Consider the following 7,500-nt stretch of genomic DNA (forward strand, 5'->3'; position numbering starts at 1 on the left):
ATTAAAGCACCTGGTATTCCCAGGCAGTCTCCCATCCATGTACTAACCAGGCCAAACCTGCTAAAATTCAGAGATCGGGCATTGACTCTATTTTTTGGCAAAATTATTATATACTAAGTGAAAAATTTCCAAAAAGCTTACAGCACCTGGTATTCCCAGGCGGTCTCCCATCCAAGTACTAACCAGGCCCAAACCTGCTTAGCTTCCGAGATCAGACGAGATCAGGCATAGCCAGGTTGGTATGGCCGTAAGCGAAGTCTGCTGCAAAGAGAGGGCTATTTAAAGATCAGCCAATCTTATCGCCAGTACATTATATAAGTAGGAAAGAAAGCCCAAAAGCTTAAAGCACCTGGTATTCCTAGGCAGTCTCCCATCCATGTACTAACCAGGCCCAAACCTGCAAATATTCAGAGATCGGGCATAGACTCTATTTTTTGGCAAAATTATTATATAATAAGTGAAAAATGTCCAAAAAGCTTACAGCACCTGGTATTCCCAGGCGGTCTCCCATCCATGTACTAACCAGGCCCAAACCTGCTTAGCTTCCGAGATCAGACGAGATCGGGCATAGCCAGGTTGGTATGGCCGTAAGCGAAGTCTGCTGCAAAGAGAGGGCTATTTAAAGAGCAGCCAATCTTATCGCCAGTACATTATATAAGTAGGAAAGAAAGCCCAAAAGCTTAAAGCACCTGGTATTCCTAGGCAGTCTCTCATCAAAGTACTAACCAGACCTAAACCTGCTAAGATTCAGAGATCGGGCATTGACTCTATTTTTTGGCAAAATTATTATATACTAAGTGAAAAATGTCCAAAAAGCTTACAGCACCTGGTATTAACAGGCAGTCTCCCATCCATGTACTAACCAGGCCCAAACCTGCAAATATTCAGAGATCGGGCATTGACTCTATTTTTTGGCAAAATTGTTATATACTAAGTGAAAAATGTCCAAAAAGCTTACAGCACCTGGTATTAACAGGCAGTCTCCCATCCATGTACTAACCAGGCCCAAACCTGCTAAGATTCAGAGATCGGGCATTGACTCTATTTTTTGGCAAAATTATTATATACTAAGTGAAAAATTTCCAAAAAGCTTACAGCACCTGGTATTCCCAGGCGGTCTCCCATGCAAGTACTAACCAGGCCCAAACCTGCAAATATTCAGAGATCGGGCATTGACTCTATTTTTTGGCAAAATTATTATATACTAAATGAAAAATGTCCAAAAAGCTTACAGCACCTGGTATTCCTAGGCAGTCTCTCATCAAAGTACTAACCAGACCTAAACCTGCTAAGATTCAGAGATCGGGCATTGACTCTTTTTTTTTTTTTTTTTTTTTTTTAATGAAAGATTATTATATAATTCGTGAAATTTTCCAAAAAGATTAAAGCACCTGGTATTCCCAGGCAGTCTCCCATCCATGTACTAACCAGGCCCAAACCTGCAAATATTCAGAGATCGGGCATTGACTCTATTTTTTGGCAAAATTATTATATACTAAGTGAAAAATGTCCAAAAAGCTTACAGCACCTGGTATTCCCAGGCGGTCTCCCATCCAAGTACTAACCAGGCCCAAACCTGCTTAGCTTCCGAGATCAGACGAGATCGGGCATAGCCAGGTTGGTATGGCCGTAAGCGAAGTCTGCTGCAAAGAGAGGGCTATTTAAAGAGCAGCCAATCTTATCGCCAGTACATTATATAAGTAGGAAAGAGAGCCCAAAAGCTTAAAGCACCTTGTATTCCTAGGCAGTCTCTCATCAAAGTACTAACCAGGCCCAAACCTGCAAATATTCAGAGATCGGGCATTGACTCTATTTTTTGGCAAAATTATTATATACTAAGTGAAAAATGTCCAAAAAGCTTACAGCACCTGGTATTCCTAGGCAGTCTCTCATCAAAGTACTAACCAGACCTAAACCTGCTAAGATTCAGAGATCGGGCATTGACTCTTTTTTTTTTTTTTTTTTTTTTAATGAAAGATTATTATATAATTCGTGAAATTTTTCAAAAAGATTAAAGCACCTGGTATTCCCAGGCAGTCTCCCATCCATGTACTAACCAGGCCAAACCTGCTAAAATTCAGAGATCGGGCATTGACTCTATTTTTTGGCAAAATTATTATATACTAAGTGAAAAATTTCCAAAAAGCTTACAGCACCTGGTATTCCCAGGCGGTCTCCCATCCAAGTACTAACCAGGCCCAAACCTGCTTAGCTTCCGAGATCAGACGAGATCGGGCATAGCCAGGTTGGTATGGCCGTAAGCGAAGTCTGCTGCAAAGAGAGGGCTATTTAAAGATCAGCCAATCTTATCGCCAGTACATTATATAAGTAGGAAAGAAAGCCCAAAAGCTTAAAGCACCTGGTATTCCTAGGCAGTCTCCCATCCATGTACTAACCAGGCCCAAACCTGCAAATATTCAGAGATCGGGCATAGACTCTATTTTTTGGCAAAATTATTATATAATAAGTGAAAAATGTCCAAAAAGCTTACAGCACCTGGTATTCCCAGGCGGTCTCCCATCCATGTACTAACCAGGCCCAAACCTGCTTAGCTTCCGAGATCAGACGAGATCGGGCATAGCCAGGTTGGTATGGCCGTAAGCGAAGTCTGCTGCAAAGAGAGGGCTATTTAAAGAGCAGCCAATCTTATCGCCAGTACATTATATAAGTAGGAAAGAAAGCCCAAAAGCTTAAAGCACCTGGTATTCCTAGGCAGTCTCTCATCAAAGTACTAACCAGACCTAAACCTGCTAAGATTCAGAGATCGGGCATCGACTCTTTTTTTTTTTTTAATGAAAGATTATTATATAATTCGTGAAATTTTCCACAAAGATTAAAGCACCTGGTATTCCCAGGCAGTCTCCCATCCATGTACTAACCAGGCCCAAACCTGCAAATATTCAGAGATCGGGTATTGACTCTATTTTTTGGCAAAATTATTATATACTAAGTGAAAAATGTCCAAAAAGCTTACAGCACCTGGTATTCCTAGGCGGTCTCCCATCCAAGTACTAACCAGGCCCAAACCTGCTTAGCTTCCGAGATCAGACGAGATCGGGCATAGCCAGGTTGGTATGGCCGTAAGCGAAGTCTGCTGCAAAGAGAGGGCTATTTAAAGATCAGCCAATCTTATCGCCAGTACATTATATAAGTAGGAAAGGAAGCCCAAAAGCTTAAAGCACCTGGTATTCCTAGGCAGTCTCCCATCCATGTACTAACCAGGCCCAAACCTGCAAATATTCAGAGATCGGGCATTGACTCTATTTTTTGGCAAAATTATTATATACTAAGTGAAAAATGTCCAAAAAGCTTACAGCACCTGGTATTAACAGGCAGTCTCCCATCCATGTACTAACCAGGCCCAAACCTGCTAAGATTCAGAGATCGGGCATTGACTCTATTTTTTGGCAAAATTATTATATACTAAGTGAAAAATTTCCAAAAAGCTTACAGCACCTGGTATTCCCAGGCAGTCTCTCATCAAAGTACTAACCAGGCCCAAACCTGCAAATATTCAGAGATTGGGCATTGACTCTATTTTTTGGCACAATTATTATATACTAAGTGAAAAATGTCCAAAAAGCTTACAGCACCTGGTATTCCTAGGCAGTCTCTCATCAAAGTACTAACCAGACCTAAACCTGCTAAGATTCAGAGATCGGGCATTGACTCTTTTTTTTTTTTTTTTTTTTTTTTTAATGAAAGATTATTATATAATTCGTGAAATTTTCCAAAAAGATTAAAGCACCTGGTATTCCCAGGCAGTCTCCCATCCATGTACTAACCAGGCCCAAACCTTCAAATATTCAGAGATCGGGCATTGACTCTATTTTTTGGCAAAATTATTATATACTAAGTGAAAAATGTCCAAAAAGCTTACAGCACCTGGTATTAACAGGCAGTCTCTCATCAAAGTACTAACCAGACCTAAACCTGCTAAGATTCAGAGATCGGGCATTGACTCTTTTTTTTTTTTTTTTTTTTTTTTTTTTTTTTAATGAAAGATTATTATATAATTCGTGAAATTTTCCAAAAAGATTAAAGCACCTGGTATTCCCAGGCAGTCTCCCATCCATGTACTAACCAGGCCCAAACCTGCAAATATTCAGAGATCGGGCATTGACTCTATTTTTTGGCAAAATTATTATATACTAAGTGAAAAATGTCCAAAAAGCTTACAGCACCTGGTATTCCTAGGCAGTCTCTCATCAAAGTACTAACCAGACCTAAACCTGCTAAGATTCAGAGATCGGGCATTGACTCTTTTTTTTTTTTTTTTTTTTTTTTTTTTTAATGAAAGATTATTATATAATTCGTGAAATTTTCCAAAAAGATTAAAGCACCTGGTATTCCCAGGCAGTCTCCCATCCATGTACTAACCAGGCCCAAACCTGCAAATATTCAGAGATCGGGCATTGACTCTATTTTTTGGCAAAATTATTATATACTAAGTGAAAAATGTCCAAAAAGCTTACAGCACCTGGTATTCCTAGGCAGTCTCTCATCAAAGTACTAACCAGACCTAAACCTGCTAAGATTCAGAGATCGGGCATTGACTCTTTTTTTTTTTTTTTTTTTTTTTTTTTTAATGAAAGATTATTATATAATTCGTGAAATTTTCCAAAAAGATTAAAGCACCTGGTATTCCCAGGCAGTCTCCCATCCATGTACTAACCAGGCCCAAACCTGCAAATATTCAGAGATCGGGCATTGACTCTATTTTTTGGCAAAATTATTATATACTAAGTGAAAAATGTCCAAAAAGCTTACAGCACCTGGTATTCCTAGGCAGTCTCTCATCAAAGTACTAACCAGACCTAAACCTGCTAAGATTCAGAGATCGGGCATTGACTCTTTTTTTTTTTTTTTTTTTTTTTAATGAAAGATTATTATATAATTCGTGAAATTTTCCAAAAAGATTAAAGCACCTGGTATTCCCAGGCAGTCTCCCATCCATGTACTAACCAGGCCCAAACCTGCAAATATTCAGAGATCGGGCATTGACTCTATTTTTTGGCAAAATTATTATATACTAAGTGAAAAATGTCCAAAAAGCTTACAGCACCTGGTATTCCTAGGCAGTCTCTCATCAAAGTACTAACCAGACCTAAACCTGCTAAGATTCAGAGATCGGGCATTGACTCTATTTTTTGGCAAAATTATTATATACTAAGTGAAAAATTTCCAAAAAGCTTACAGCACCTGGTATTCCCAGGCGGTCTCCCATCCAAGTACTAACCAGGCCCAAACCTGCTTAGCTTCCGAGATCAGACGAGATCGGGCATAGCCAGGTTGGTATGGCCGTAAGCGAAGTCTGCTGCAAAGAGAGGGCTATTTAAAGATCAGCCAATCTTATCGCCAGTACATTATATAAGTAGGAAAGAAAGCCCAAAAGCTTAAAGCACCTGGTATTCCTAGGCAGTCTCCCATCCATGTACTAACCAGGCCCAAACCTGCAAATATTCAGAGATCGGGGATAGACTCTATTTTTTGGCAAAATTATTATATAATAAGTGAAAAATGTCCAAAAAGCTTACAGCACCTGGTATTCCCAGGCGGTCTCCCATCCAAGTACTAACCAGGCCCAAACCTGCTTAGCTTCCGAGATCAGACGAGATCGGGCATAGCCAGGTTGGTATGGCCGTAAGCGAAGTCTGCTGCAAAGAGAGGGCTATTTAAAGAGCAGCCAATCTTATCGCCAGTACATTATATAAGTAGGAAAGAAAGCCCAAAAGCTTAAAGCACCTGGTATTCCTAGGCAGTCTCTCATCAAAGTACTAACCAGACCTAAACCTGCTAAGATTCAGAGATCGGGCATTGACTCTATTTTTTGGCAAAATTATTATATACTAAGTGAAAAATGTCCAAAAAGCTTACAGCACCTGGTATTAACAGGCAGTCTCCCATCCATGTACTAACCAGGCCCAAACCTGCAAATATTCAGAGATCGGGCATTGACTCTATTTTTTGGCAAAATTATTATATACTAAGTGAAAAATGTCCAAAAAGCTTACAGCACCTGGTATTAACAGGCAGTCTCCCATCCATGTACTAACCAGGCCCAAACCTGCTAAGATTCAGAGATCGGGCATTGACTCTATTTTTTGGCAAAATTATTATATACTAAGTGAAAAATTTCCAAAAAGCTTACAGCACCTGGTATTCCCAGGCGGTCTCCCATCCAAGTACTAACCAGGCCCAAACCTGCAAATATTCAGAGATCGGGCATTGACTCTATTTCTTGGCAAAATTATTATATACTAAATGAAAAATGTCCAAAAAGCTTACAGCACCTGGTATTCCTAGGCAGTCTCTCATCAAAGTACTAACCAGACCTAAACCTGCTAAGATTCAGAGATCGGGCATTGACTCTTTTTTTTTTTTTTTTTTTTTTTAATGAAAGATTATTATATAATTCGTGAAATTTTCCAAAAAGATTAAAGCACCTGGTATTCCCAGGCAGTCTCCCATCCATGTACTAACCAGGCCCAAACCTGCAAATATTCAGAGATCGGGCATTGACTCTATTTTTTGGCAAAATTATTATATACTAAGTGAAAAATGTCCAAAAAGCTTACAGCACCTGGTATTCCCAGGCGGTCTCCCATCCAAGTACTAACCAGGCCCAAACCTGCTTAGCTTCCGAGATCAGACGAGATCTGGCATAGCCAGGTTGGTATGGCCGTAAGCGAAGTCTGCTGCAAAGAGAGGGCTATTTAAAGAGCAGCCAATCTTATCGCCAGTACATTATATAAGTAGGAAAGAAAGCCCAAAAGCTTAAAGCACCTGGTATTCCTAGGCAGTCTCTCATCAAAGTACTAACCAGGCCCAAACCTGCAAATATTCAGAGATCGGGCATTGACTCTATTTTTTGGCAAAATTATTATATACTAAGTGAAAAATGTCCAAAAAGCTTACAGCACCTGGTATTAACAGGCAGTCTCCCATCCATGTACTAACCAGGCCGAAACCTGCAAATATTCAGAGATCGGGCATTGACTCTATTTTTTGGCAAAATTATTATATACTAAGTGAAAAATTTCCAAAAAGCTTACAGCACCTGGTATTCCCAGGCGGTCTCCCATCCAAGTACTAACCAGGCCCAAACCTGCTTAGCTTCCGAGATCAGACGAGATCGGGCATAGCCAGGTTGGTATGGCTGTAAGCGAAGTCTGCTGCAAAGAGAGGGCTATTTAAAGAGCAGCCAATCTTATCGCCAGTACATTATATAAGTAGGAAAGAAAGCCCAAAAGCTTAAATCACCTGGTATTCCTAGGCAGTCTCTCATCAAAGTACTAACCAGACCTAAACCTGCTAAGATTCAGAGATCGGGCATCGACTCTTTTTTTTTTTTTAATGAAAGATTATTATATAATTCGTGAAATTTTCCACAAAGATTAAAGCACCTGGTATTCCCAGGCAGTCTCCCATCCATGTACTAACCAGGCCCAAACCTGCAAATATTCAGAGATCGGGTATTGACTCTATTTTTTGGCAAAA

At 39.9% G+C, this 7,500-nt stretch overlaps 1 protein-coding gene and 10 non-coding genes across 16 annotated transcripts in view; all 11 read right to left on the reverse strand.

Annotated features, from left to right (window-relative positions):
- Nucleotides 1-7,500, reverse strand: part of LOC128014719 (UPF0746 protein DDB_G0281095-like) — a 24,663-nt gene that overhangs the window by 7,099 nt on the left and 10,064 nt on the right. For 2 of the 6 annotated variants that reach the window (XR_008183637.1, XM_052598432.1), the window contains exon 1: nucleotides 1,149-1,433. The exons of 2 other annotated variants lie outside the window; for them this stretch is intronic. The gene's annotated coding sequence lies outside the window, so the exon portion shown is untranslated. Of the gene's footprint in view, nucleotides 1-1,148; nucleotides 1,434-1,779; nucleotides 2,061-7,500 lie in introns of those variants that run through there. 2 more of the 6 variants (XR_008183636.1, XM_052598435.1) reach the window with 1 other exon arrangement.
- On the reverse strand, nucleotides 135-253 carry LOC128014824 (5S ribosomal RNA). The gene has a single exon (XR_008183706.1). It is a non-coding gene; the product is annotated as a 5S ribosomal RNA (ribosomal RNA).
- LOC128014827 (5S ribosomal RNA) lies at nucleotides 475-593 on the reverse strand. Its single transcript, XR_008183709.1, has one exon. It is a non-coding gene; the product is annotated as a 5S ribosomal RNA (ribosomal RNA).
- Nucleotides 1,517-1,635, reverse strand: LOC128014798 (5S ribosomal RNA). Its single transcript, XR_008183681.1, has one exon. It is a non-coding gene; the product is annotated as a 5S ribosomal RNA (ribosomal RNA).
- Nucleotides 2,145-2,263, reverse strand: LOC128014799 (5S ribosomal RNA). Its single transcript, XR_008183682.1, has one exon. It is a non-coding gene; the product is annotated as a 5S ribosomal RNA (ribosomal RNA).
- LOC128014829 (5S ribosomal RNA) lies at nucleotides 2,485-2,603 on the reverse strand. The gene has a single exon (XR_008183711.1). It is a non-coding gene; the product is annotated as a 5S ribosomal RNA (ribosomal RNA).
- Nucleotides 2,968-3,086, reverse strand: LOC128014819 (5S ribosomal RNA). Its single transcript, XR_008183702.1, has one exon. It is a non-coding gene; the product is annotated as a 5S ribosomal RNA (ribosomal RNA).
- LOC128014800 (5S ribosomal RNA) lies at nucleotides 5,191-5,309 on the reverse strand. Its single transcript, XR_008183683.1, has one exon. It is a non-coding gene; the product is annotated as a 5S ribosomal RNA (ribosomal RNA).
- On the reverse strand, nucleotides 5,531-5,649 carry LOC128014801 (5S ribosomal RNA). Its single transcript, XR_008183684.1, has one exon. It is a non-coding gene; the product is annotated as a 5S ribosomal RNA (ribosomal RNA).
- On the reverse strand, nucleotides 6,572-6,690 carry LOC128014832 (5S ribosomal RNA). Its single transcript, XR_008183714.1, has one exon. It is a non-coding gene; the product is annotated as a 5S ribosomal RNA (ribosomal RNA).
- Nucleotides 7,049-7,167, reverse strand: LOC128014811 (5S ribosomal RNA). Its single transcript, XR_008183694.1, has one exon. It is a non-coding gene; the product is annotated as a 5S ribosomal RNA (ribosomal RNA).

The sequence above is a fragment of the Carassius gibelio genome, chromosome B25, assembly GCF_023724105.1.
Source record: "Carassius gibelio isolate Cgi1373 ecotype wild population from Czech Republic chromosome B25, carGib1.2-hapl.c, whole genome shotgun sequence".
Taxonomy (NCBI): Eukaryota; Metazoa; Chordata; class Actinopteri; order Cypriniformes; family Cyprinidae; genus Carassius; species Carassius gibelio.